The sequence below is a fragment of the Heterocephalus glaber genome, unplaced genomic scaffold, assembly GCF_053883595.1.
Source record: "Heterocephalus glaber isolate CG9 unplaced genomic scaffold, H.glaber_assembly_v1.0 deba00000768, whole genome shotgun sequence".
NCBI classification, from domain to species: domain Eukaryota; kingdom Metazoa; phylum Chordata; class Mammalia; order Rodentia; family Bathyergidae; genus Heterocephalus; species Heterocephalus glaber.
In genome coordinates, this window is record NW_028258162.1 from 12440361 (window position 1) to 12468168 (window position 27808).

The 27808-nt window shown below is 40.0% G+C and overlaps 1 long non-coding RNA gene across 2 annotated transcripts in view; it reads left to right on the forward strand.

Annotated features, from left to right (window-relative positions):
• Nucleotides 1–27808, forward strand: part of LOC101721901 (uncharacterized) — a 46065-nt gene that overhangs the window by 9306 nt on the left and 8951 nt on the right. Inside the window, exons 2-3 of one of the 2 annotated variants that reach the window (XR_002387845.2) lie at nucleotides 21482–21869; nucleotides 25722–25839. This is a non-coding gene — a long non-coding RNA (uncharacterized LOC101721901). Of the gene's footprint in view, nucleotides 1–21481; nucleotides 21870–25721; nucleotides 25840–25877; nucleotides 27807–27808 lie in introns of those variants that run through there. The other variant, XR_205874.3, reaches the window with a different exon arrangement.

Here is a 27808-nt window from a genome sequence, read left to right on the forward strand (position 1 = left end):
TTTAAAGTAGCAAAAATAAAATAAATTTCTCCTCTTAGGGTAGAATCATCATATTGAGGGCACATTTACTATACACAATTTTCTGGTTTGTTTTAGATTTTGTTATATAACCACAAATATAGTTCATATAGTTAATGGTGGCAAATTAATAGTTATTACAGTTTGTCATTTTCTAAGCTGTGTTTCATGCTATTGTTATTGCTGATTTTACTACTTTAGCCAAGGTGATATAATCATTTTATTCAGTCTTTCTTCCTGATATGCCAAGACTGAAATTACCTAAGTGCCATACACAATACTATAGACCAGTGCCAAAGAACTAGGGGCTAGGCCAAATAGGCAGCAACTTCTCATCTCCAATAAATTGAAGAGGTAGGATCTTACAACTGACTAAAAATTCAAAAGCTAGCTACACCTGGAAGACATCTCTGAGAAATAGTCATTTTCTGAGGGTTTTAAATACTAGCAATAAACCTATTTGGCATAAGCAATTTACAAGCATCAACCCAGGAATTAAACTAAAAAAATAAAGAATGAGAAGACACTTAAGGAAGATGCAACTCCAGGCTTACAGGTCACCAAAGGCAAACCCAGGTGACAATAAGATGGAACAATTTGAAAGCCAGCCACCTGGACTCTCTGAAGTGGTAGCAGTGGAAGTAACAAAGAAGATGAATGTGGCTCTAGAAAAAAATCCAATCAGAAATAATCTTTCAGATAACTATAGAGATGGTAACCATAATGAAAGACATGCTTAGTGACTCTAGAGCAGATACAGATTAAAAAAATAGAGGAGCTTAGGAAAATGATGAAAATGATGAATTCCCAACATAGGAAAGAAATGGAATACATGAAATAGATTCAGATACCCGGGAGATTAAAAATTCCATTGAAAGTATATGCAGCAGAATGAGCCAATGTAAGGACAGAATATCTCATATAGAAGACAGGATTGTGGTTAGCAATCATGAAAAAAAGATTTCTTAAAAATAGCAAGAGACAATGAAAAATCAATCCATCAGCTGCTAGATGATGGAAAGAAAAATAACATAAGATTGACTGGAATCAATGAAAAAGCAAGAGATAGTGCAAACAACATAAAAAAGTTGTTCGTGGAAGTAATGACAGAAAACTTCCCAAGGAGGGAAAAAGAATTTGACATACAGATAAGTGAGGCATATAGAATTCCAATTAGCCATGATAATAAAAAAACTACACCAAGGCATATATAATAGTCAAGATTCCAGAAATTCAATAAAAGAATAGACTATTAAAAGCAGCTAGAAAAAAGCACAAATCACATATAAAAGAAAGCCCATCAGAATCACAGCAGACTTATCAACACAAACCAACACAAGTCAACACAAGTCAAGGAGAGCTTGGAGTGAAGTATTTCAAGCAAAAGAAACAAACTTCAATCCACATTGATGTACCCACAAAACTATTTTTCAAAATTAATGGAGAAATGAGATACTTCCATGACAACACCTGAAGAAATTCATAACCAAAAAACCAGTACTCCAAAATGTTCTGCAAGAATTCTAAAAAGAGAAAACAAGGGCTACAACTCCATGAACCCTAACAGAATAAGTACACCAGGGAAGGCAAGTAATTTATCAGAGAGGGGGAAAAAGGGAAGCAAGAAAAGGAAAATAACCTGACAATGATAAGTCAATACATATCAGCTATAACCATCAATGTAAATGATCTCAATTCACCAATCAAATGAAACAGATTGGCAGAATGGATCAAGAAGCAAGATTCAGGGCTGGGGATTTAGCTCAGTGGTGCTACCACCTGCCTCGAAAGCACAAGGTCTTGAGTTTGATCCCCAGTACAAAAAAAAAAGCAAGATCCAACAATATTCTGTATACAAGAAACACACTTAATTAAAAAAGAAATTCATAGACTGAAAGTCAAAGGATGGAAAACAATACTCCATGTATCAGAAACCCGGAAAAAAAAGGGGTAGCTATTTTATTTGCAGACAAAGTGGATTTCAAGCCAACACTGATTAAGAGAGACAAAGAAGGTCACTACATCCTTATAAAGGGAACAATCTAAGAGGAAGAGATAACAATCATAAATATACATTCACCAAATACTAGCACACCCAAGCATATAAAACAAATATTAATGAACACGAAAAATGAAATAAGCACTTATACAGCTGAAATGGGGACCTCAGTACCCCATTATCACAAACATACAGATCAACTAGACAAAAAGTCAACAAAGAAATAGCAGAACCAAACCAAACCAAACTTTTGAACAAATGGTCTTAGTAGATGTCTACAGAGTGTTCCACCCCACAACATCAAAATATACACTCTTCTCAGCTGCACAGGGGACATTCTCCAAAACAGACCACATTCTATCTCTTGGAACATGCTTAAGTAAATGCAAAGGAATTGAAATTATCCCATGCATATTATCAGACCATAGTACAATGAAATTGGAAATCAACGGCAAAAGATACCACAAAAACTTCATAAACACATGGAAATTAAATAACTCCCTCCTGAACAACCAATGGTCACAGATGAAATTAAAGAAGAAATTAGATAATTTCTACAATTAAATGAAAATGCCAGTACAAAATACTAGAACTTATGGGATGCAATGAAAGCAGCCCTACAAGGGAAATTTATAGTGGCGAATTCTCATACCAGAAAAACCAGAGTGAGCTCAAATAACCTAATGTTGAAACTCAAGCTTCTAGAAAAAGTAGAGCAAGTCAAGCCCAAAACTCTTATAAGGTAGGAAATTATAAATATCAGAGCAGAAATTAATGCAGTGGAGACTGAAAAAAAAAAAAAGAATCAATGAACTGAACAACTGGTTCTTTGAAAGATTAAATAAAATTGACACTCATCCAACTTTATCAAAAAAGGAAACAAAAGACTCAAATGCATGCAATTAGGAATGAAAAGGGTGAACACAACAGATAAGTCCAGGAAATCATTAATACCTACTCCAAGAACTTGTATTATAATAAGATGGAAAATACAGAAGAAATGAACAGATTCCTAGATATATATGAATTACCAAAGCTGAATCAAGAAGATATAAAACTTCTAAATAAACCAATATCAGTCAGTGAAATTGAAGATGTAATTAAAAACCTACCAACAAAGAAAAGCCCAGGCACTGATGGATCACTGCTGAATTTACAAGACATTTAGAGAAGAGCTAATGCCACTACTTCTCAAACTCTTTAATGAAATTAAAATGGAAGCAATACTCCCAAACTCATTCCTCGAAGCAAGCATTACCCTGATACCAAAACCAGAGAAGAATCCAAGAAAAAAACAGCTACAGATCAATCTCCCTAATGAACATAGATGCAAAATCCTTAATAAGATACTAGCAAAAAAAATGCAGCAAATCATCAAGAAGATTATACCCCACAACCAAATAGAATTCATCCCAGGGATGCAGGGATGGTCCCACATATGTAAATCAATAAATGTAATACACCGTATTAACAGAGTCAAGGATAAACATTATGATCATCTTAACAGATGCAGAAAAAGCATTTGACAAAGGCCAACACCCATTTTGATAAAAAAAACCCCACAGAAAATTGGTATAGATGGTCTTTATCTCAATCTGACAAATGCTATCTATGACAAACCAACAGCCAACATCATAATAAATGGTCAAAAACTGAAACCTTTCACTCTAAAATCAGTAACAAGATAAGGATGTCCACTATGACCACTCCTACTCAATATAGCTCTGAAAACATCAGCCAGAGCAATTAGACAAGAGAAAGGAATGAAAGGAATAAGAATAGGAAAGGAAGAAGTTAAATTATCATTATATGTGGATGACATGATGCTTTACATAGGAGATCCCAAAACTCCACCAAAGGACTTGCATATTTAATAACCAAATTCAGTAGTGCAGCTGGATACAAAGTCAACACTCAAAAATCAATAGCATTTTTGTGTAGAAATAACAAACTCATTGAGGGAGAAATCAGGAAACAACGCTTTTCACAATAGCATCCAAAAGAAAAAAAAGATGAAATACCTAGGAATCAATTTAATGAAGGAAGTAAAAGACCTTTACATTGAAAACTATAGTACTCTTAAAAAAGGATATCAGAAAATGGAAGGATATCCCTTGTTCTTGGGTAGGAAGAATCAATATAGTGAAAATACCCATACTTCCAAAATTGTTATACAGACTTTAATGTAATCTCAATGAAAATACCAATAGCATATCTCATAGAATTTGAGAAGATAATCCTAAAATTCATTTGGAACCAGAAGATATCTAGAATAACCAAAGCAATTTTAGGCAACGAAGGCAAAGCGGTGGGTATCATAATCCCTGACTTTACTACAAAGCTATGGTGATAAAAACATCATGGTACTGGCAAAAACAAACAAACAAACAAACAAATAAAACAAAAAATAGAGCCCAGGATCAATGGGCTAGATCAGAAGATGCAGAAACAACTCCAAACACACTCAGCCACCTTATCTTTGACAAAGGAGCAAAATACTTTCACCGGAAGAAAGACAGCCCCTTTAATAAATGGTGGTGGAAAAACTGGCTTTCCATATGCCAAAGATTAAAACTAGACCCATGTCTCTCACTATGCTCTAAACTAAAATCGAAATGGATCAAAGATCTGAATATTAAAACAGAAACACTAAATCTGTTGGAAGATGGAATAGGTAGAACTCTTGACAACATTGGTGTAGGTAAAACCCTGAACAAAATCCTGATGGCACAGGAACTATCATAAAGAATCAACAACTGGGATCTCGTCTTATTAAAAAGCTTTTGCACAGGAAAAGAAACCACCAACAGAGCAAAGAGACAAACCATAGAGTGGGAAAACAATTTTTGCCAACTGTTCCTTAGATAAAGGCCTACTACCTAGAATATATAAAGAACTGAAAAAAATCAAACTCCCCCAATTTTAAAGATCCAATCCAAAAATGGGCATCTGAAATGAATAGACACTTCTCAGATGAAGAAATAGAAACTGCAAATAAATACATGAAAAAATATTTAACATCACTGGTCATTCAAGAGAAGCAAAGTAAAACAACACTGAAATTCCATGTCACTCCAGAAAGAATGGCTGCTATCAAGAAATCAACCAATAACAAATGCTGGCAGGGCTGTGGGGAAAAAGGAACATTTCTCCACTCTTGGTGGGAGTGCAGACTGGTGGAACCACTGTGGAAATCAGTGTGGAGATTCCTCAAAAAACTAAAACTAGAGGTTCCATTTGAGCCAGCTATTCTCCTTCTTGGTATCTTCCTGAAAGAGGTGTCATACCACAGGGATACATGCACACCCATGTTTACAGTGGCACAGTTTGTAATAGCTAAATCTTGGAATCAGCCCAAATGTCCCTCAACAGATGAATGGATAAAGATGTGAGGTTTTTTTTTTTTTTTTTAGACAATGGAGTATTACTTTGCCATAAGGAAGGATAACCTTGAGACTTTTCTAGCTAAATGGATGCACTGTGAGACCATGCTCTTAAGTGAAATATACCAGACATACATGTTTAAATACTACATTGTTTCTCTGTGTGAGAAACCAAAAGTGTAAATAAGGATCAAAATATATAATACATATTGGCAAACAGGAAGCAAGAATTCAAATGAGAATGGGAATAAGGGAGGGAGAAGGAGAAGAGAAAAGATGGGACAAGAAAAAAAAAAGAATAGAAGGAAAAATATGGAAACAAACTTTTTTTAAATAAGGAAAGAAAGGTTGAAGGGAGGGAAGAGGAATGGGTAAAAAAGAGGAAACAAGGTATATCCTGCACAGCTACAAATTCCCTATAGTGAATGTTATCATTATGTATATCTAAAATGCACCAATAAAAAGAAAAATCACTGGTGTTTAGAGCAACTCTTCTCAAATACAGTCTGTGTAAATATTAATTGCTACACATATTTTAAAGTGCAACATGACTGTATTAATACCCTCACAGTGTACCATATGCATATATTTACAACAGTCTGCAAAATTATATGGACAGTGTAGTTATAAATACAGATGTATAAACACTGATGGTCCCTTCAGTCAGACCCCTGCCTAAGCAGACCCCCTACCTGCATCCACAGGAGCATAGTGATAACAGGAAGCCAGCAGCCGCCCCACTTAGCTACAAGAAAGCTGATTCTACAAAAAACCACAAGAGATTTGCTGTACCCACCGCCCTGCTGCACTCACTACTGCCTGTTTATCAGCCAGCCCCAGGGCCATCATCCATGGGACTCTAAAATTTTCCACCCTCTCGACCAGTTCCCCCTCCCCTACCTAAACTCTCCTGTATCAACATGTGTACCCTCCTCTCAGGGCCAATGGCCTTTTCACCCTTGACCCATTTGCACCCAGATGGCAATGAACTCTTTGCCAGTTGCTTGAATTTTGCCTACCTTGGTGGTCTCAGTCGTGCCTCGATCTGACCTTACAAACACCATCTAACAGGGTCTTGCCTGTTCATCTAGTGAAGGCCATTCTGGGAGAACAAGCCACCCTCCACTCTGTGGCTAGTAAGTTAAGCAGCCTAAGCTCAGTGAAGACCAACTGTGGAGTGATTTTATTTCTCTAACTGCTGTCCTCAGCCTTCTCCATCTCTGAACCCCGTCTCTCAGAGAAGCTGTACTTTCCACTCTTTCAGATATCATAATAGTTCATTCTGCCTTCGCTCCTGCAAGTTATGGCCTAAAATCATAGGCTTCCCTCCTCCCAAGTCCAGCTATGCCGGGGACTCAGAAGGGGCTGTGCTGGCTGTGGTTGTCCTGATGTCTCACCTGGAGGGGACAGTGGAGGTCCCAAGCCTCCCCCAAGGAGCTGTAACCAAGAGGTCAAATGGACCTTTAAAAATTAGGATTTTTTTCTTTTAAAGGTAAACGTTCTCCAAATTTCCTCATGTTGAGCACATAAACCGCCAGCTCCTCCTGTCCTCAGCTCAGGTGAATGGGCAGAAAAGCCTCTATCAGAAAACTGCACATTCCTCTCTGGAAGGCACACACAAGTGTGGGCTCAGGAAGCTGGGTCTGTATGGAGCCGAGATTGGCTGGGGTTGAAACTGGAGGAATTTCCTTGTCTATTGACTCATTGTATAACCTCCCTGCTCTTCCTTGCAATAAAACCTCTTGCATATCTGAATAAGGGGAGACAAAAAGTTTGAGGCAAAGGCCTCCTTTTCTTCAGAGTTGGTTTTGAATACCACCCCATATTGTTTCCCATGTTCTGAGTGACTTCATACCCTGACACAGAATGCACACTCGGGCATAGTGACTAATCTCTTCTACACTCACCCCTTCCCTTCCACTAGCAGAATCTAGGAAAAATCTAGGCAAAAAAATACAATACTCCCTTAACATCACAGTGGGACAGGGCTCCACGTGTACACACAGTAAGTTATCCAAAGCGTTACCTGAAAAATACAAATTGTAAAAAGTGTAGTCCTTGTTTAATTAAAAGATTTTAAATTGTGGTAAAAACATACAATTTCTCATCAAACTGTTGTAATGTGTACAGATTGGTAGTGTTAACTACATGTATTTTTTTGTGCTTCCAATCTCTAAAGCTCTTTTCATTGACCCAAACTACAACTCTCTAGCCATTAAACAATAGCATCCTATTTCTCCCCCTTGGCAACATCCATACTGCTTTGTGTGTCCATGAATTTGTCTACTCTATGTCCCCAAGATCATAGGAATAACAGTATTTGTTCTCCCATGACGAGCTTACTTTACTTAGCATAATGTTCTCAAGGTTCATCCATGCTGTATCATGTCAGAACTTCTTTTTAAAGGCGGAATAATATTCCATTGTATGTTTAGATTACATTTGGTGGATCCATTCATCTGTCAATGGAAACTTGGTTTGCTCCAACCTTTTTCCAACTGTGAATAATATAGCTATTATGGGCATAATCTTTGAGACCCTGATTTTTGTTTTTATTTTCTCATTTAAAAAAATTAGTACATGTTTGCGATACGTAGTAAACACATTCATCACCAGAGAATTGGTACATATGCATCTCAAATCTTTATCCTTTTTAGTTTCCCTTCCCTTCCCATTCCTTTGTGTCCTTCCACCCTCAAATTCCTCTTCCCATCCTTTCAAAGAACAAACTGATTCATTGTTCCTTTCATTGTTTTTTTATTTTTTATTTTATTTTATTTTATTTTATTTTTTGGTACCGGGGATCGAACTGGGGTCCTTGTGCTTGCGCAGCAGGTGGCGGCGAAACCCCTGAGCTAAATCCCCGGCCTTCATTGTTTTTTAAAATCTCAGTCCCATTAATTTCTGCTCTGATCTTTATAATTTCTTTCCTTCTGTTACTTTCAGAGTTGGATGGCTCTTGTCTTTCTAGGACGTCAAGATGTGTTATTAGGTTATTTATTTGGGATCATTTTGGTCATTTTTATTTAGTACTGGGGATTGAACTCAAGACCTTACGCTGGCCAGCCAGGCGCGGCACCACTGAGCTAAATCCCTGGCCCTCACTCTGGTCTTTTAATGTGTGCATTCACCTCTATAAACTTCACTCTTAGAACCACTCTATTTGGGCTGGGGATTTAGCTCAGTGGTACCGTACCTGCCTGGCAAGCACAAGGTCCTTAGTTCAATTTTCAGTACAAAACCAAAACCAAACAAACAAACAAAAACTGCTCTAATTGAGTCCCACAGATTTGGGCATGTTGTTCTGACAGTGTTGTTGTCTTATAGATGGCTGAGTTAGGTAGGAACATGATAGGCAGAGATAGGGCTGGACCCTCGAGAGAGTTGGTGCAAGAGATGAAAACACATTACAACTGTGGCTGGAGGCGCATCAGTTGGAGGCCAGGCCTCAGGATAAAGACAAAATGACCAGGTCTGCATACTTCCCCCAGGGAGGAGGTAAGTGGTAACACCTGGCCTAATGCAGTCTAGATAGACATCAGTCACCTCAGTAGGTGGCCAAGACCCTCAGACCCATCATTTTCCTGAGAAGTTCTCTGTTCTTTCCATGCACACTTGCTACATGACTTGCTTCCCCATTGGATCACTATTACCTAGGCAACTACACTTATAACTTTATTGGTGGACCCTAGCTTGAACCCACATGGTTGTGCTTTATAAAACCTCCCCGAGAAGTGGGGTCCTTGGCAACCCATTCGAGATCCTTCCTGCCTCTCAGGAGTTAGAATCTCTCCTCTCGGTAAGTATTTCCTACTCTTAACTCCATTGTTCCTAGAATTAATTCTTCGATTTTGGGGTACACAAACTCAGTGTACCTGACCTCTAACAGGTTTCGAGTTATAATATTTCCCCTAAATCATGTGGAGGTTTGATATCATCCCTGTATCAGTTTGATTCTAGGGACTTTTAAATTCTTCCCTGATTTCTCTGGTGCTCCACTGACTGTTCAACAATGTATTATCTAACCTCCCTGTGTTCGCATGGTTTTCGTGGCTTCTTTTTTATTTTACTTTATTTTTTTGTGGATTCTTTTTGCTTTTGATTTCTAGCCTCATCCTACTATGATCTGATATGCAGGGGATTATTTCAATTTTTTAGTATTTAAGTATGCTATATGGCCTAAGATGTAGTCTATTTTGGAAAAAGTGTCTTGTGCTATTGAGAAAAATGTGTATTCTGCTGTTGTTGGATAAAACACCTTGTAGATACCTGTTAAGTCCATTTGTTCAATTGTGTAGTTTAACCCTAATGTTTCTTTGTTATTTTTTGTCTGGTTGACCTAATTGTGAGGATCGGGTATGGAAGTCCCTCACTACGACTGTATTGGTGACTGTCTGTCCTTTTAAGTCTAGTCATTTTTGTTTTATGAAGTGGCGTATACTAACATTCGTTACATGGATATTTACAAGTGTTATTTCTTTCTGTTGAATTGTTCTCATTACCAGTATGTCTTTTCTGAGCAGGACAGGCTTGAATTCTGCTGTCTCTGAAAACAAGATAGCTACTCCTGCCTGTTCTGGGTTCTGGCTGAATGAAGTATCGTTTGCCACCCTTTTACTTTCAGTCTGTGGTACTTCCTTTAGTGTAAGACGTATCTCTTATAGGCAATATATGGTTGCATTTTTGAAGAATCCAATATGCCAGTCTGTGTATTTTGACTGGGGAGATGACACTGTCACATCTCGGGGAGGGTTTCCCCTACTTCGTGCCATGCCACTGCTCTGCTGGCACACATAGCTCCTGGGATCCTACCAGGATGGTAAACTTGGCACCAGTAGTACAGAGGCAGAGTTTAAAGCAAGGGAAGATGGTTTATTTGGAAAAAGATAGAAAAAAGAGAAGCTAGACAGTTACTGTGGAAGAATAAGGAGCATCAGAAGTGAATACTGTGGGTTTTTATCCCCAGCTCTTTTTTTAGGACTAGTGATTTCTTCCATCCCCCATGTGGGCACCCAGAAGTTGTTGCTATCTGATTGGCTGTCTGGCTGCCTTTGACCCTAACCCGGGCACCTCTGTCTACATTCTTACTGAGTTTTTGTGAAGGGTAAGCGTGGAGGGGGAGCTTCATAGAAGGGCAGCTTAGAGATAGAAATTAAGGGGACGTGTATATATATATGGGTGTCTTTTATATATTAAATAAGAGTCTTTAGGTGGCTGCTCCTTGTCTCCTTTGTATTTTATTGCGGGGGTGGTGGTGGTTACCCTGGCCTTTCACGTTCCTGGCTACATCCCTGTTTTTCCTGCTAAATTCTTAGTGTTGCCTGGCACATTCCCGGGTCTGGTTTCTCTCTCTTTCTTTACCTTTGTCTTTCTAATTGCTGGAGTCTAACTGCAGAGGCAAAGCTGCCTTTAGTAAGATTTCTTACTAATTTCTTTAATAAAGCTTAATGAGATCTTATTTTATTCTTTTTCCTGCCTATGTCCCCCTGTCCCTACATGACCATCAACGTTGAGTATTATTAATGTGAGATGTATATTGAATCCTATCATTACATTATTTTTTCCAGTGTTGATTCGTTAATTTTTTTCCTTTGTCTCAGTTAGTGTATACTTTCTTCTGAGCTCTTTGATGCTGGTAGCCTCTCTGTCTTTGTCTTGGAGTCCCTTAAGTATTTTATGCAATGTTGGTTTAGTGATCATGTATTTCTTTCTCCTTTCTTTTTTTTTTTTTTGGTATGTGTGTATGTGGTGGAAAGTCTTTATTTCTCCATAAATTTCAAAGGCTACTTTTGCACGATATAAAAGTCTGGGTTGAGCCTTGTTTTCTTTTAGGGGTTGAAAACCTTTGTTCCAATTCTCATGGCCTTTAATGTTTGTGCTGAGAAATCAGTGGGTATTCTGATGGGCTTACATTTACAGGTTGCTAACTGTTTTTCTCTACCACCTTTTAATATTCTCTACTTTTATTTTATGTTTTATTTTTCCGGTACTGGGGATAGAACTCAGGACTTTGCACTTGCAAGGCAGGAGCAGTGCCACTGAGCTAAATCTCAGCCCTTATTCTCTGCTTTTATTGAATTTCTGGAATTGTGATTATGATGTGGGCAGAGATTGTTTACTGGTTGTGGCTATTTGAAGTTCTATATGCCTCTTGTACTTAAATACTGAATATCTTCCCCTAGATTTGGAAAAATTTCTATGACTTCAGTGAATTTTTTTTGTACTTTTTTGAGGCATCTTCTAATTTTTTCTTTATTCCTATAATTCTGAGATTGATTGTAAGCTGTTGGATCCAGCTTGCATGGTGTCCCGTCATGTTTATGATACCATGGAGTTTATGATCTACTACCTCTACCTTGCTCTCTGTTTCTGATACTCTGTCCTCACATTGGTCAAGCCTGCTACCCATGCTGTCCATTGAATTTTTCATATCTATTTCTGATTACCTTTTTATACTTCCAAATTCGTTTTCAATTATTGTCTTTCTTAACCCAATTAGTTTAACTCAATTAGTTTGTTTCTTTCTTTTTAAAAAGAATTTATTTATTTATTTATTTTTTTGAGACAGGGTCTTGCTATGTAGTTCAGGCTGGCCTTGAACTCACTGTAGCCCAGGCTGGTCTTGAACTTGTGGCAATCCTCCTGCCTCAGCCTCCCAAGTGCTGGGACCACAGGTGTGGGGCATCATGCCCAGCGTGTTTGTTTCTTTTTTTTAGCTCATTGAACATTTTGGTGTTACAACCCCTCTTCAACCCACTCAGCATGATATTGGAGGATCTTGTTAGTGTTCAACCTTCTTCTGGGGGCTTGATCCCTATACCACTCAGAGAGGAGAAAATGATCTGCAATAAAGTTGACAATCCAAAGACAAACCAGATAATGGCATACCACTAAAACCAATTTAAAACAACAACTATGCCACTAGGAACAACAACAACAAAAAACAACAGTAATAACAGAGTCAAAGCTAAACCAGTTATGGATATACCATAAGAATGAATAATAGCTACAACTATACAACCTTTAACAACAGAAAAGAGATCTGCAATAATAATATAGATACAAAGACAAACCAAATATGACACACAGTAAATATCTACTAAAAGCAACAGCCATACCACCATTAACAATAGAAAAGAATTCAGCAATAATAGCATAGTCAACTAAGTAGCTAAAAATTAATAAAGTTTAATAATAAAAATGGAGGGGATGGGGAAGGGGAAGATAAAACACATAAAATTAAAAAAAAAGATGAGAAGAGATATGAGATTAAAGAGCTATGAGATAAAAATCCAATTAAAGAATAAAAGAAAATACAATTAGGTAAAAGTAAGAGTAAAAGACAAGCAAAAGAAAAATAAAAAAAAATAAAAGCAAAGAGCAAAAGATAGGAAAAAAAGAAACAAAACAAAACCTTCCAAAAAACCAAAGAAAGATAGAAATGAGTCTAAACAATTCCCCCATGTGTTTGTTTCTTTCCAGAGACTGTAGTATAGTAACCCACTGCATGGGGGTGGGGGACAGTGAGTCACTACTGGGGCCTGTTTTGTTTCCACACCCTCTTTTTATGTGTGAATGTGGAAGCCTGCACTGCCTTACTGCTCAGAGGTGTCAGTCCATGGTGTAGTGTCACCCTTAGGGCTGTGTTCACTGCAGCAGCTCTTAGTGTTGGTGCCCATCTATGTGCCAAGTCCCTGCTATCTGACTAGATTTATGGCCCATGAGCTTATGAGGTGCCTCCTTTGCTCCAGAGGTCCCTCTGTACACCAAGGAAGTGACAAGGATCCCAGCCAAAGTGCATTTCTAATCACATAGGCAGACAGGAAGAGCAAACAGACCACGCAGCTCTGTACTGGAAATAGGGGGTCAAGCAGTGTGCTGGACTCAATGTCAGCACTTTCAGACACAGCTCCCTCAGAAAACCACATGACTGGTCTGGCTCCTTACCTCAGAGGGTGGGACTGCCATGTCCTTCACAACCTGAGCTCACCACTGCTTAAACTTCTTATGGGACCTGTGATCAGCCTGCCACTTCTCCATGACTGTCTCCCCCAGTCACTGCAGTGGGTGATCCCACCAACGCAGAAGTGCAGTAACTTCTGGTTCCTGTAGTAACTCAGTCCTAAACAATAACCCTTTCCCCAAAATGGCTTCTGAGTGTATCATTCCCAAGATGGTGGAAGCTGTGGTGAATTTCTCCTCCAACCCTAGCCTGACTGATGCAGAGTCACTTTCAGAGTAAAAGTCCACGAGTATAGGAAGCTTACAATAACTGTGGGGTTTTCCTGGGGCTAGTGCTGCCGATCCTTGTTTCTCCCTGGGGTTTCCAACCCTCTCTGGGCTTACCTCACTTTTGCTGAGATAGGACCTCCTCCCTAGGAGCCAGAGTTAGCGTTCCAGACCCAAAGCTTTATTCTTTTCTCTGTGCTGTCTTCACTTTCTCCAGTTTCTCTGGGGCTTATAGTTTTTCAGCTGGCTCTTTCTTGATTCCCAAAGCTCTATTTTTTCTGTTCACTAAATTCTTTTTTTTTTTTCCAGGTACCTGGGATCGAATTCAGGACCTCGCACTTGTGAGGCAGGTGCAGCGCCACGGAGCCAAATCCCTGGCCTGTTCACTAAATGCTTGTTTTGTAGCTGTCTTGACTCTTGGTCCCAGAGAGGCTGAATTTGCTGCTGGCCTTTATGCTGCCATTTTTATTCTCCAAGACTCTTTGGTATACCAGGAGTGGAGAGGATGCATCATATTGTAATTCTACCTTTAATATGTATTTTTTCAAAATAGAAGTATAAAAATTTTTTAAAACCACCACAAAGGTTCTATTCCACCTTTAATTTTTTTGAAGAACCACCAGTATGATTCTTTTTTAAGTAAATAATTTAAAAATAAAAATATGGATATAAATATAGATGTCAGAGAAATGTAAAATATCTGGAAGCATAAAAACTTTTTTTTTTTTGGTACCAGGGATCGAACTCAGGTCCTTGCACTTTCGAGACAGGTGGTGTAACCACTGAGCTAAATCCCTGGCCCCATAGAAACTCTTAATAACTCTCAGAGAATAGAAATGGAATGTGGGGGGTAGAAGACTTTTACCCTGCCTCTTACTGAAATGGTTTTGTTTTTTTCATGTGTTTGCATTGCTTTAATAACAGAAACAAATACAAAATCTATAGATATGTTTTACAATAGATTAGTAAAAAACGTTAAACAGAAAAATCTCAGGTATCTGGAGATGTACTTTCTTGGTTGAAATTAAAATATACTTCTCACAGCGTTTTTAAAATCTGCATTAATTTTTCTGGGAAAGAACTTTATTCATCCATTGGTTTGGGAGCTCCTGGAAGGCAAGCACTGTGCATAATTTATACTCATGCCATCTACTGCTGTGCCAATTCTAGCATTTAGTGTTTTCTGTGATTGGCTGGCTCTACCAATTACCAAAAACATAACTTGAACTAGGTTCAATTCCCCAGCTCTATTCCCTTTACTTTGCAGAAGAGAGTCGAAGCTGTGGGGATGCTCTGCATCTTTCTGACTAATGTTGTTTAATTAGCCTTTATTCCTGTAAGATTTCTTCACCTGTGCTGCCACTCTTTGCACAATAGAAATAAAAGGGCTGCTCTTTAAATCGAGACAAAGCAATTGTATTGAATAAAGTTTTACAGATATAAAGGTTGGATGTGTCTCAGTTTTATCACTTTTGGGCTATTTCTTTAGGATTTAGTTTTTTAAAAAAAATAGGGATAATATTTTTATCTCACAAACTATATACAATATTTAGTGCAGTATTTTTGCCTAATAGGAAATGAAAAAAATGATGCTTTAAAAGCTTTAAAACTGATATTATCAATTATGAGCATCATAATGCTAATAGTAATTTTAACACTTCTAACTTCCTTCAAACAGGTTTCTTTTTTGTTGTTGTTGTTAAATTCTTTTAATGGTACATTTTAGGTATACAACACAATTACATTTCTCATTGGGAATTGTACGAATTGTACCTTTACGTGATGCATCTTGGTTCTTATTTTTTCTCCATTCCTAGCCCTCCCTTCACCCCCTCCACCCTTCCCTATTTACAAAGACTTTATTTCCATTTCTCATCATTTTTCCTCTCCCTTCTTTCCTTCCCCCTGCCCCTCCCACTACCCCTACCCCTTTGGACCTTTTCTTCCTATTTTGCATTATCGATTATTCATTCTAATCATTGGTACATTTTAGGTATACAATATAATGACATTCATCATTGGAAATTTGCACCTTTACATAATCTCTTTTGGTTCTTATTTTTCACCCTTGCCCAGCCCTCCCTTCAACCCCTCCATTCCTCCCTATTTACAAAGATTTTGTTCCCATTTTTCCATTTTTTCATATTAATCCCATTCCCTTCTATCCTTTCCCCTACCCCTCCCACTTCCTTCCCCCTTGCCCCTTTTCTTCCTATTTCACATTACCTATTATACATTTTAGTCCTTATTTACACTTTGTTTCTCACACCAGAGAAACTATTCAGTATTTATACATGTGTGTCCTATTTATTTCACTTAAGAGTATGGCCTCAGTGTGCATCCATTTAGCAATAAATATCTCTAATTTCTCGTTTTTTATGGCTGAGTAGTACTCCATTTTATAAAAAAACCACATTTTCTTTATCCAGTCTCCAGTTGATGGGCATTTGGGCTGTTTCCAACTTTTAGCTATCACAAACCGCGCAGCTATGAACATGGGTGCACATATATAACTGTGGTATGATTCTTTGAATTCTTTGGGGAAGATCCCCAGCAGTGGAATAGCTGGGTCAAATGGGACTTCCAGTCCTAGTTCTTTGAGGTCTCTCCATACTGATTTCCACAGTGGTTGCACCAGTCTACACTCCCACCAGCAGTGGAGCAGGGTTCCTCTTTCCCCACAGCCCTGCCAGCATTTGTTATTGGTTGATTTCATGATAGCAGCCATTCTTTCTGGAGTGAGGTGGAATCTCAGTGTTGTTTTCATTTGCATCTCTCGAATGAACAGTGATGTTGAACATTTTTTCATGTATTTATTTGCTATTTCTACTTCTTTGTCTGAGAAATGTCTGTTCATTTCAGATACCCATCTTCAGATTGGGTCTTTAGATTTGGGAGGTCTGATCTTTTTAAATTCTTTATAGATTCGAGATAGTAGACCTTTGTCTGAGGAAAAGCAGGTGAAGATTTTTTCCCACATTGTGGGTTGTCTCTTCACACTGCTGGTGATTTCTCTTGCTGTGCAGAAGCTTTTTAATAAGAAGAGATCCCACTTGTTGATTGTTTGTGCTAGTTCACGGACAACTGAGGTTTTGTTCATAAAAGCTTTTCCTACACTGATGTCTTCAAGAGTTCTACCTAACCTCTGTTCCAACTGGTTCAGAGTTTCTATTTTAATATTTAGATCTTTAATCCATTTTGATTTTAGTTTAATGCATGGTGAGAGATATAGGTCTAGTTTTAATCTTTGGAAAGTTGAAAGCCAATTTTTCCAGCACCATTTATTAAAGAGGCTATCTTTCCTCCAGTGAGGATGTTTGGCTCCTTTATCGAAGATGAGATGGCTGAGTGTGTCTGGGGTTGTTTCTGCATCTTCTAATCTGTTCCACTGGTCCTCAGGTCTGTTTCTTTGCCAGTATCATGCTGTTTTTATCACAGTAGCTTTGTAGTATAGTTGCAGGATGGGGATTGTGATACCCCCTGCCATGTCTCTGTTACCTAGAATTGCTTTTGCTATTCTGGGTCTCTTCTTGTTCCAAATGAATTTTTGGATTGTTTTCTCAAGGTCTGTGAAGTATGCTGCTGGAATTTCAATTGGGATTGCATTGAATCTATATAGCAGTTTTGGAAGTATGGTCATTTTCACTATATTGATTCTTCCTACCCAGGAGCAAGGGATGTCTTTCCGTTTTCTGAAATTATCTTCAATCTCTCTTTTCAGAGTGCTATAATTTTCAGAGAAGAGGTCTTTGATTTCTTTTGTTAGGTTGATTCCTAGGTATTTCAGTTTTTTGGATGCTATTGTGAAAGGAGTTTTTTGCCCTGTTTCCCTCTCAGTGAGTCTGTCATTGGTGTAGAGGAAAGCTATTGATTTTTGTGTGTTGACCTTGTATCCAGCTACTTGACTGAATTTGGTTATTAAGACTAGAAGACTTTTGGTGGAGTTCTTGGGGTCTTCAATATAGAGTATCATGTCATCTGCAAATAATGACAATTTAACTTCTTCATTTTCTATCTTTATTCCTTCTATTTCTTTCTCTTGTCTATTTGCTGTGGCTAATGTTTTCAAGGCTATATTGAACAGGAGTGGTGATAGTGGACATCCTTGTCTTGATCCTGATTTTAGTGTGAAGGATTTCAGTTTTTGACCATTTAGTATGATACTGGCTGTTGGTTTTTCATAGATGGCTTCTATCAGTTTGAGGTAGAGACCATCTATTCCAATTTTTTTTAGGGTTTTTTTTTTTATCATAAATGCATATTGGATTTTGTCAAATGCTTTTTCTGTGTCTATGGAGATAATCATATGGTCTTTGTCCTTGGCTCTATTGATATAGTGTATTATATTGAGTGATTTGCATATGTTGAACCATCCCTGCATCCCTGGGATGAATCTCACTTGATCAGGGTGTATGATCTTCTTGATGATCTGCATTCTGTTTGCCAGTATCTTATTAAGGATTTTTGCATCTATGTTCATTAGTGAGATTGGCCTATAGTTCTCTTTTTTGGTTGGGTCTTTCTCTGCTTTGGGGATCAAGGTGATGCTTCCTTCCAGGAATGAATTTGGGAGTATTGCTTCCCTTTCAATTTCATTGGAGAGTTCAAACAGTAGTGGCAGCCATTCCTCTCTAAATGTCTTGTAGAATTCACCAGTGAAGCCATCAGGGCCCAGGCTTTTCTTAGGTGATAAGTTTTTAATTACATTTTCAATTTCATTGGTTGATATTGGGTTGTTTAGAATTTTTAGGTCTTCTTTGTTCAACTTTGGTAATTCATATGTATCTAGGAATCTGTCCATTTCTTCTCTGTTGTCCATCTTATTGGCGTATAGGTTCTGGAAGTAGGTATCGATGATCCTCTGGATTTCTGCTGAGTCTGTTGTAATTTCACCCTTTTCATTCCTAATTGCATGGATTTGGGGCTTTTCTTTCCTTTTTCTGATAAGGTTGACTAAGGGTTTGTCAATTTTGTTGATTCTTTTGAAGAACCAACTCTTGGCTTCATTGATTTTTTGTATCATTCTCTTAGTCCCATTGCATTGATTTCTCCTCTGATCTTTATAACTTCCTCCCTTGTATGAGCTCTGGAGTTGTCCTGCTCTTCTTTTTCTAGAAGCTTGAGGTTCAACAGTAGGTTGTTTAATTGGGCTTGTTCTCTTTTCCTAATATGCATATTCACTGCTACGAATTTACCTCATAAGATTACTTTCATTGTGTCCCATAGATTCTGATATGTTGTACTTTTGTTGTCATTTAATTGAAGAAACTGTTTGATTTCTTCTTTAATTTCCTCTATGACCCATTGGTTATTCAGGAGTGTGTTGTTCAATTTCCACAAGTGTATGAAATTTTTGTGGTTTCTTTTGCTATGGATCTCCAATTTCATTGCACTATGGTCTGACAATATACAGGGGATAGCTTCAATTCCTTTGCACTTCCTTAAACATGTTCTATGCAAGAGTATGTGGTCTATTTTGGAGAATGACCCATGTGCACCTGAGAAGAATGTGTATTCTGATTTTGTGGGATGGAAGACTCTGTAAACATCTGTTAAGTTCATTTGTTCAAGAGTTCGATTGAGTTCTAGTATTTCATTACTTATTGTTTGTCTAGTTGATCTATCTATTTGTGACAGTGGGTTGTTGAGGTCCCACACTACAATTGTATTACTGCATGTATGACTTTTCATATCTGTTAGTATTTGTTTTATATAGTTGGGTGCACTAGTGTTTGGTGCATAGATGTTTATGATTGTCATCTCTTCCTCTTGGATTCTTCCCTTTACAAGGATGTAGTGTCCTTCTTCATCTCTCTTAATCAGTGTTGGTTTGAAATCTACTTGATCTGCCAAGAGGATAGCTACTCCTGCTTTTTTTAGGTTCCTGTCACATGGAGTATTGTTTTCCACCCTTTAACTTTCAGTCTATGAGTTTCCTTTTGAATTAAGTGTGTTTTTTGTATGCAGCATATTGTTGGATTTTGCTTCTTGACCCATTCTGCCAGTCTCTTTCTTTTGATTGGTGAATTGCGACCATTAACATTGATGGTTATAACTGATACGTATTGACTTATCATTGCCATGCCTTTTTCTTTTTGTTGGATTCTCCCCCTTTACATTTAATTTCTTGTCATGCCAGATGGGTTCATTCTGCTTTGCTTCCTGGGGTTGTGATCCTCAATATCTGTTCCTAGGATATTGTGTAAAATTCTTTGGAGTGCCGGTTTGGTATTCATGAAGTTCCTAAGGTGCTCTTTGTCATGAAAGTATCTTATTTCTCCATCAATTTTGAAAGATAGTTTTGCAGGGTACATCAATCTGGGTTGGAGGCTGTTTTCTTTTGGGGCTTGGAATATGTCACTCCAAGCTCTTCTTGCCTTGATGGTTTGTGTTGAGAAGTCTGCTGCTATTCTGATGGGCTTTCCTTTGTATGTGATTTGTTTCTTTTCTCTAACTGCTTGTAGAAATTTGTTCTTCTGTTGAGTTTCTGGGATCTTAACAATTATATGCCTATGTGTAGATTTTTTTTTTGATCAAGGCTAGTTGGAGTCCTATATGCCTCACTTATCTGTATGTGAAGTTCTTTTCCCCTGCTTGGGAAGTTTTCTACCATTACTTCTGTGAAGAGTTTTTTTATGTCATATGTACTCTCTCCTGTTTCTTCATTGACTCCAGTCAGTCTTATGTTATTCTTGTTTGCATCATCTAGCAACTGCTGGATTGATTTCTTGTGTTCTCTTATAATTTTGAAGCAATTTTTCTTTTCCTGGTCATTAATTGCAATCTTATCTTCTATATCTGAAATTCTGTTGTCACATTGGTTCATTCTGCTGTGTAGACTTTCAATGGAGTTTTTCATCTCCTGGAAATCTATTTGCATCTGTTTTATGGATTCCATTTGTTTCCTATGTTGGGATTCCATCATGTTCCTCAGTTCCTCTCTAGATTTATTAATCATGACTTGCACTAGAAGCACAATATCTCCTGTTATGTGAGAAATTATTTCTGATTTCATTTTTTCCAGATCCCCTTTTGTTGCCAGTTCAGTGGGTCTAGGTGGTTGAGTATCAGAGTGTTCCATCTCATTTCCCTTTGGGGTTGCTGTAGGTGATCTGGAAGTCTGGTTTTGAGAGTTATTTACGTGTTTTCTCATTTTGACCTGGGGGGCAGGTGGGGGTTGCTATTGGCGCCCATGCGGCTCACCTCCTCTGAGCTGGGAGAGGTGGGACAGGGGCCGGGAGCGGCGGGAGGGATGGTGGCTAGGAAGCCCCTTCCTCTGGACCAGGAGCAGTGGGATATCGGCTCAGAATCCCCTTCCTCTGGGCCGGGAGTGGCGGGACAGATCCAAACAGGTTTCTTAAAGGGCCTACTCCTCAGTAAAGAAATGTCATCTTAGAATATATATGAACACAATTTATAATCTGTTTCTAGTCTGTTGTTTCTTCACAGTATTAATCTGTAATAAAATATTTCTTCTCTTAGAAATCCTAAATTTGAAATTAAGAGATAACTTCAATTAATCCAAAAGACTATATTTCTATAAACTTTTTTGGACAGATTATTATTCAACCTTCAGTCTACATCCCATGAAACTACTCTCATTTGTAAGATCAAATGAGGGCGGATAACCATGGGATCCCTCTCACATGATGTTGCTGAAACTTGAGATAATAATGTATGACAAGTGCTAATCACTAGCTCTGCAAGTGGCTCTTGTCATAGTCAGGAGCACAAGGCTTCCCCGAGGATACTGTGTTTGTCCTTTCTAGTATTTGAGCTTCTCCAGGGGGCACCCACTCAGCAAATGCAGTTAACTGTACTGAAACTTCTGAATTCTTTTCTACTGTTTTAGGTATGACATTAACATGAACTCCAGGATGAGACAGAAGGATTTATTTAGGAACTTATCCGGAGTCAATGAATATTTCCCCCACCATTTCCTTGCTTCTAAGATGTTGCCTTCCTGCTGCCAGCTCCGGACAGGGAAAGGGAGGAAGGGCAAGAGACAGCACCCCCGACCTACAGCCCTTTCCAAAACTAGGGCGCTAAGCACCACTCGGAAGCCATATTTCTTCATCTGGCTGAGTTTATGAGTAAAATTCAACATGAATTTTGGTGAAGACTCTGTTACTCAAAGGACAGGACCAGCCCCTCTTGAAGTCTGCTGCCACAGTATGGCCCAGAGGCCCCACTGCAAATTACCCTGTGAGACAATCTATGGGCTTCAAGACACTTGTCAGGTGGGTCACTGTAGGGGCTTAGAAGTGATTTCCAAGGTGCCATGGACAAAGGCAAAAGGCCTCTGTTCGGGCAAGGCTAGTTTTGTTTGTTTTTTCTCATCTCGCTATGTACTTCAGGTTGGCCTTGAACTCACTGTGTCGCCCAGGCTGGCCTTGAACTTACAGCAATCCTCCTGCCTCAGCCCCCCAAGTGCTGGGATTATAGGCATGCTCCACCACACCTGGCTCTGTTTTATCTCTTTTTGAAAAATATTTTTTCCCTAGTTTAGTAATGTAAATTTATGCTATTTATGTATATTATTATTGTTGATAAGTAAGTTTTTAAAAACAACTAATATAGACAGTGCTAGATCTATAACTTTTTTCTTTTGTGGAATGGAGAACTGAACCTAGGGCCTGGAGCATGCTAGGCAAACACTCAACCTCTGAGCTACATCCCCAGCCCTTTTATTATTATTTTCATTTTAAGGCAGGGTCTTGCTAAGTTGCCTAGGCTGTCTTTGTACTTTTGATCTTCCTGCCTCAGCCACCCACGTAGCTGGGATTACAGGTGTATGCTACCATACCCAACTGTGTTCAGAAATATTTTAATGAAAAATTTAGTAATGAAAGCAGTCCACTCATGTACCATAAATTCCATTTAGTTTTGTTTGTTTGTTTTTTGGTTTTTGAGACAGGGTCTCAGTTTGTAGCCCGGGCTGGCCTCAAACTCATGGTGATCCTTCTGCCTCAGACTCCCGAGTGCTGGAATTATAGGCATATGCCACCATAACTGGCTTCCGTTTAGTTTTCTAAAAAAAACTACACAAATAGCATCTCTCATGCATCATTTTGCAAGTAAATTGTTCTTTCTCAGACATTTGGCAGATATTTTGCATGTGTCAATTAAATGTCAACATAGTAATACAGCACTGAATTAGACTATGGACATAATTACAGTTGGAATTATAGTTGGAAGGTAGCAGTAAAGTGTATTTCAATTGGCCTCAGGATGGGAATTCAGCTCCATGTTCTGCTATGGCCAAGCTGTGTGGCTTTGGGAAATTCACATAACTGCTTTGGCCTTCAGTTTCCTTTTCTGCAAAATAAAGAGGTTCAAGCAGACCTCTAAAATCCCTTCCTATTCTGACACTCTGCTAGTCTCCGAATTAGTCATATGGTAACGAGGAGACTGGAAAAGATCACCAACTTGCAAAGAAGCACCGTGTCTCGTCTTTGAAGCTCCTCAGCATTGAGGGTGAATGCTCAACTCCTCCCCCACCAAGCCTCTGCCAGGGCCCACTCCGCCACTCTCTCCTACAGTGGCTTAAAGCGTCAGTAAAAGTCTGCTGAGAAGCACAAGTCATGAGGAGACTGCAGAGTCCACAGAGGGACTTGGAGGCTATACATATACTTTCTATATTTATACTGCATTTGTAAGTTTTGTTTATGTGAAAATCCCAATGACTGGTTTGTTTCCCCAAATATACCCCTCCCTCCCTGAACCAACATAACTACTTCTTACATAACATTTCACAGGTGTTTGTTACATGTGTATGCCCTCTTAAAACATATCTATTTCTTACTTTACTTGATTTTAAGTTTGTAAAATGGTATCACATGGAAGCTTAATTTTCGGAACGTGCTCTTTTCCCTTAATAGCATTTAACCACATCTATAACATACACTGGTGCCAAACTAGGAGTGATATCATTGGTCATAAGAATATATGTTAAACACATACATACTAGAATTAGTGAGTAGAAAATGTCTCTAATCATATACCAGAAATCTGAGCTTCAGGTAGTTAGCCAGGAGAAGGGTTTAGTCTACACAGGCATAATAAAAGGAAATGAAAATAGTTTCTGTAAAATTATCCCATCAATGAATTTCTAGATAGACCTTACCTTTTTTCAAAGGAGCAAATAATTTATAATTCTATTTCCTCTCATATGAAATAATTCTGCCCCCAATAGAATAGTATTCCTGGGTCCTTTATTTGTGGCAACAATATGAAAGGGTATAGCCACTAGATGGCTGCCTTTCTTCTAACTTGTATAATTGTCTTGGCAAAGGTTCTACTTTTGAGTAAATATGTCCTTTGAATGGCTTATTTATTTTTACTAAAACTGCTTTCATGACAGTTATTCAAACTTACAACCACTTCATACTGCTAGGTTGGCATTTTAAAAGGGATAAATGAAACAAAGCAAATGTCACTGCAAATAAATGGGAAGTGAAGGTGAGTTGAAAATGACTAGGAACTTCTACTGTGCTTTATTGCCTAATCTCTTACCATATGTAAGCAAGCGCCCAGTGCCAGTTTTTCCTGATGGAAAAGCCCTGGACCTGGAGTCTGGAGCCACACATTCGTTGTTTTGGCTTTGATGCCATTCATTAGTTCCCACCTTCCTTTCACTCTGGTGCAATCCCTTCCCCACTCCACTTCTGTGATTTAGTTGGAGTTGACTGTCTGCATTGCAAGCCTGGCCAGGCAGAGCACATCTCCCTCTGGCAACAGTGATTGGTTAAGGAATAAACAAACGGTGCAAGCCACATCAACAAGAACTCATTTCTAGCACTTTTTTGGTGGAGGGCCTGTGGTGCCTACAATGCCTCTATTTCCTCACTCTCCAGAGACAATCTCCTGCATATATAGTACTGGGGATTGAACTCAGGACCTTGCACGTGCGAGGCAGGGGTGGCATCATTGAGCTAAATCCCCAGCCCATCTCCTGCTAATATTTATATTTGGTGTTTATGCTTCCATGTTTTTCTATGTAAATGTTTTTCCAGAATTTCTATGCTTTTGTATATTCTTTCACATGGCTGGCTGAGCAGGAGATCCAGGGGTACAGTCAGCACCCCATGTCAGTGCTCTGGATCCGTGGATGCAACCAACCTTGGGTAAAAAATATTTGAAAAGAATTTGCATCTGTACTGAACATCACAGACTTTTCCCTTTCATCCCCTAAACAATACAGTGTAACAACTATTTACATAGTGGTTACATTGTATTAGGGCTTACAGGCCATCTAGGCACAGTTTAAAGGGTACAGGCAGATGTGTGTAAGTTAGGTGAAAATATGATACCATTTTCTATAGGGGGCTTGAGCACTTGTGGGTTTTGGTGTCTTTGAGGGCCTGGAACCCCTGGGGACAGCAAAGGATGACTGAGTTCCATTAGCTCACTTTTTCTTTTTAAAAACATAGGAGAATTATAATGTCTATAAAGCCATAATCCCTCTGTTGAGTCCTGCAGTGGTATGTTCAAAAGAATGAATTCTAACTAGCCAAGGTAGTTGGAAAAGAATCTTAACTGTATTTTAATTTCTAAAACTATGAAAAGCATTAACAGTCTCCAGCAATGTTTCTATAAAATCCTTCCCTTCCTGATCTATGCCATCCAATGTCTATGCACAATGGAACTTACTTAAGCTCCTCTTTTTTTTTTTTGGTACTGGGGATCGAACTCAGGACCTTGTGCAAGCAATCCCCTGCCCTCTATGCTCCTCTTCTCAAAGAAAAGAAAATCAACTCCTGTTCCCACTCGAGTCCTTTCTTCTCTGGCTTTTCTGTCCCTCTTTTTTACCCTGGATTGTCCACCATAGGCCCAGGTTCCAGGCTGGATGGACAGGGCCTTCTTAGGGGCAAGAGGAGGAAAAGGGCTGAAGTAAGCTAGTGAGGTCTTCTGTGAGTACAAAGGAGGACAAACATCCAGAACCCAGCACATTATGAATTTTTATCCCGTAACATTTCTCCCTTGGCCAGTATTATTAACCCCAGGAGAAATACTAAAAATGTAAACGAGCCCTATGAGACCTCTCGTCCTCTGGAGTCTAGTCCTTCCCCTTTCTGTCTTCTCTCTTTCAGAAGCCCCGGAGGGGTGAGCTGGTGGGAGTGGGGCCCTCTGCAAGCACAGACCCTGCTGAGGTGGAAGTCCGAGTGCTGGTCTCCCGAATGTCAGGACACGGAGCCAAGGAAAAAGCAGGTACTTAGTCCTTGTCCTCACCAGGTGGCACATAGCTCTGCCAATTGTAGGAGCCAGTCAGCCTTTGCAGTCCAACCATGGCCCAGCCTCCAGCCACCTCCATGCTGGCCTTGGGGATCTATGACCACCCGGGGGAGCAGTTCTTCAGCTGTGGAGAAGCCACCTGCAGGGCCTACAGCCCAGGGAGGGCTGTGCAGGCTGCACCCCCATCTTCCAAAGGAGTCGCTGGATTTCAGGTCAGAGCTTTATTAGTGAAGCAGACACAGAGGTGGCGATTTGTCCTGGATTACCAGTATGGGTTCCAGAGCCAAATGCCTGGGTTGGCGTCCAGTTCCGCCACTTGGGGTCGCAGGATCTTAGCACATCTCTACCCCTTTGACTCGTTTCCTTCTACAAAATCAGCATAGTAATGGCAGTTCCTACCGCAAGGGAGTGGGTGAAGCATGTGTAAAGTGCCTGGCACAGAATAAGTATGAGATGAAGGCCTGTTACCGTGGATATTACCCTATTCCCCGCAGTGTCCAGGGAAGCCCGTCTCTGTCCCTGGGAAAGCCACCAGCAGCAGTGAAGGCACCAGGGCTCTTCAGGAGGCACCCACTCTGCCGCCTGCCACCCTTTATGGATGGTGAGTGCTGCGCCAGCCTTGCTGCGATGCACCTGGCCTGCAGTAGCCGTTGTCCGATACTCCTGGCACAGTTCACTTTGAACTGATTATTTTAGTTGGTGGTGAGAAGCGGATACTGCTCACCTGGCCACCGTGTTGCTTATGAATCTGGACGCTGGCCAACCACCAAAACCCAGCTCCCTGGATGAACCCGTGCAAGAGCATCCAGTTTGCCAGAAATCAGTCTGTTCAGTTTATGGACTTACTGTTTCTTGAAAACCAACCTATCCAAAATCAAACCACAAGTCGAATACAAACTTCTGGGGAGGTGAGGCTGCTGTGTAGAATTTTTTAAGGTACACAGATTATGCTCCCACCAGGCCTAAGAGGTGGCACAGGGTGTGGGCTTCACCCAGGCTTGCTGATGGCCCCCATGCCCAGCCAAGACCCAGAAGAAAACTAGCTCTGGTGCTGAGTCCACAGCCTGCCCGAGGAGCTGCCATACTTCTAGCCGTGTGGAAAGGCAGGAGGATAGTTCTGCCTTGCCTGCCGGCTGCTGGCCTCTCCTGTGGAGACTGTGCATCATGAGAGTGGACTGAGAAGCAATTTCCAGTTGGCAGTGTTCCCAAAGAGGGCGCGTTATTGCCTTCATTCTATTTCAGCTTCCTCTCCGCGTTTCTCAGTTCCGTGGCCTAGGAGCGTGGTCTGTCCCCGTGCGCGTGGTCTTCCAGAGCCCTCGCAGAAAACCTCAAGGCTTTTGCCCCGTTGTGCTCACAGCCCACAGCAGGGAGCGTTCACCCCAGCAGAGCCGGTCCCAGCCAGATCCTGACTGGCGGAGGGAATCCTCCAGTGCGCTGTCCTGCTAGAAGGCACGCGTGTGTGGAAAGGCCTCTGGGCCGAGGGCAACTCTCTGCTCATTGCATGAGGGTTTTACCAGGGAGAAGTGTTGGGGAGAACGGAGGAGCCCAAGGTCAAGGGCACGGGCATCTGCAGTCACCCTCGGAGTGGAGTCCGGACGCCCCTGACCCTTCCTCCAGCAGGAGGTGAGTCTCACACTGCCTGCTGCAGAAGGGATCGCCAGGACCTTCCTGCTCTGTGACACGGGGTGGCAGTAGAGGCCCGGGAACTGCTCCTGGCTAGAGCAGCCATGGGAAGCCGGCACTTCTCGTGTCTCTTCTAGTCCAGAGGGAACAGGCCGGCTTGTGCTGGATTTTGAGGAGACGCCTTATGGTTTCACGAAGCAGTTGGAGGGGACACGGCTCAGGGTTTTCACTGGGATTGGTTTAAAAGTGCATTACGGGATACTCTTCTGTTTGGAGATTTGAGAGGAGTCATGACTAACAAAGGCCTGGCAGGAACAAAGGT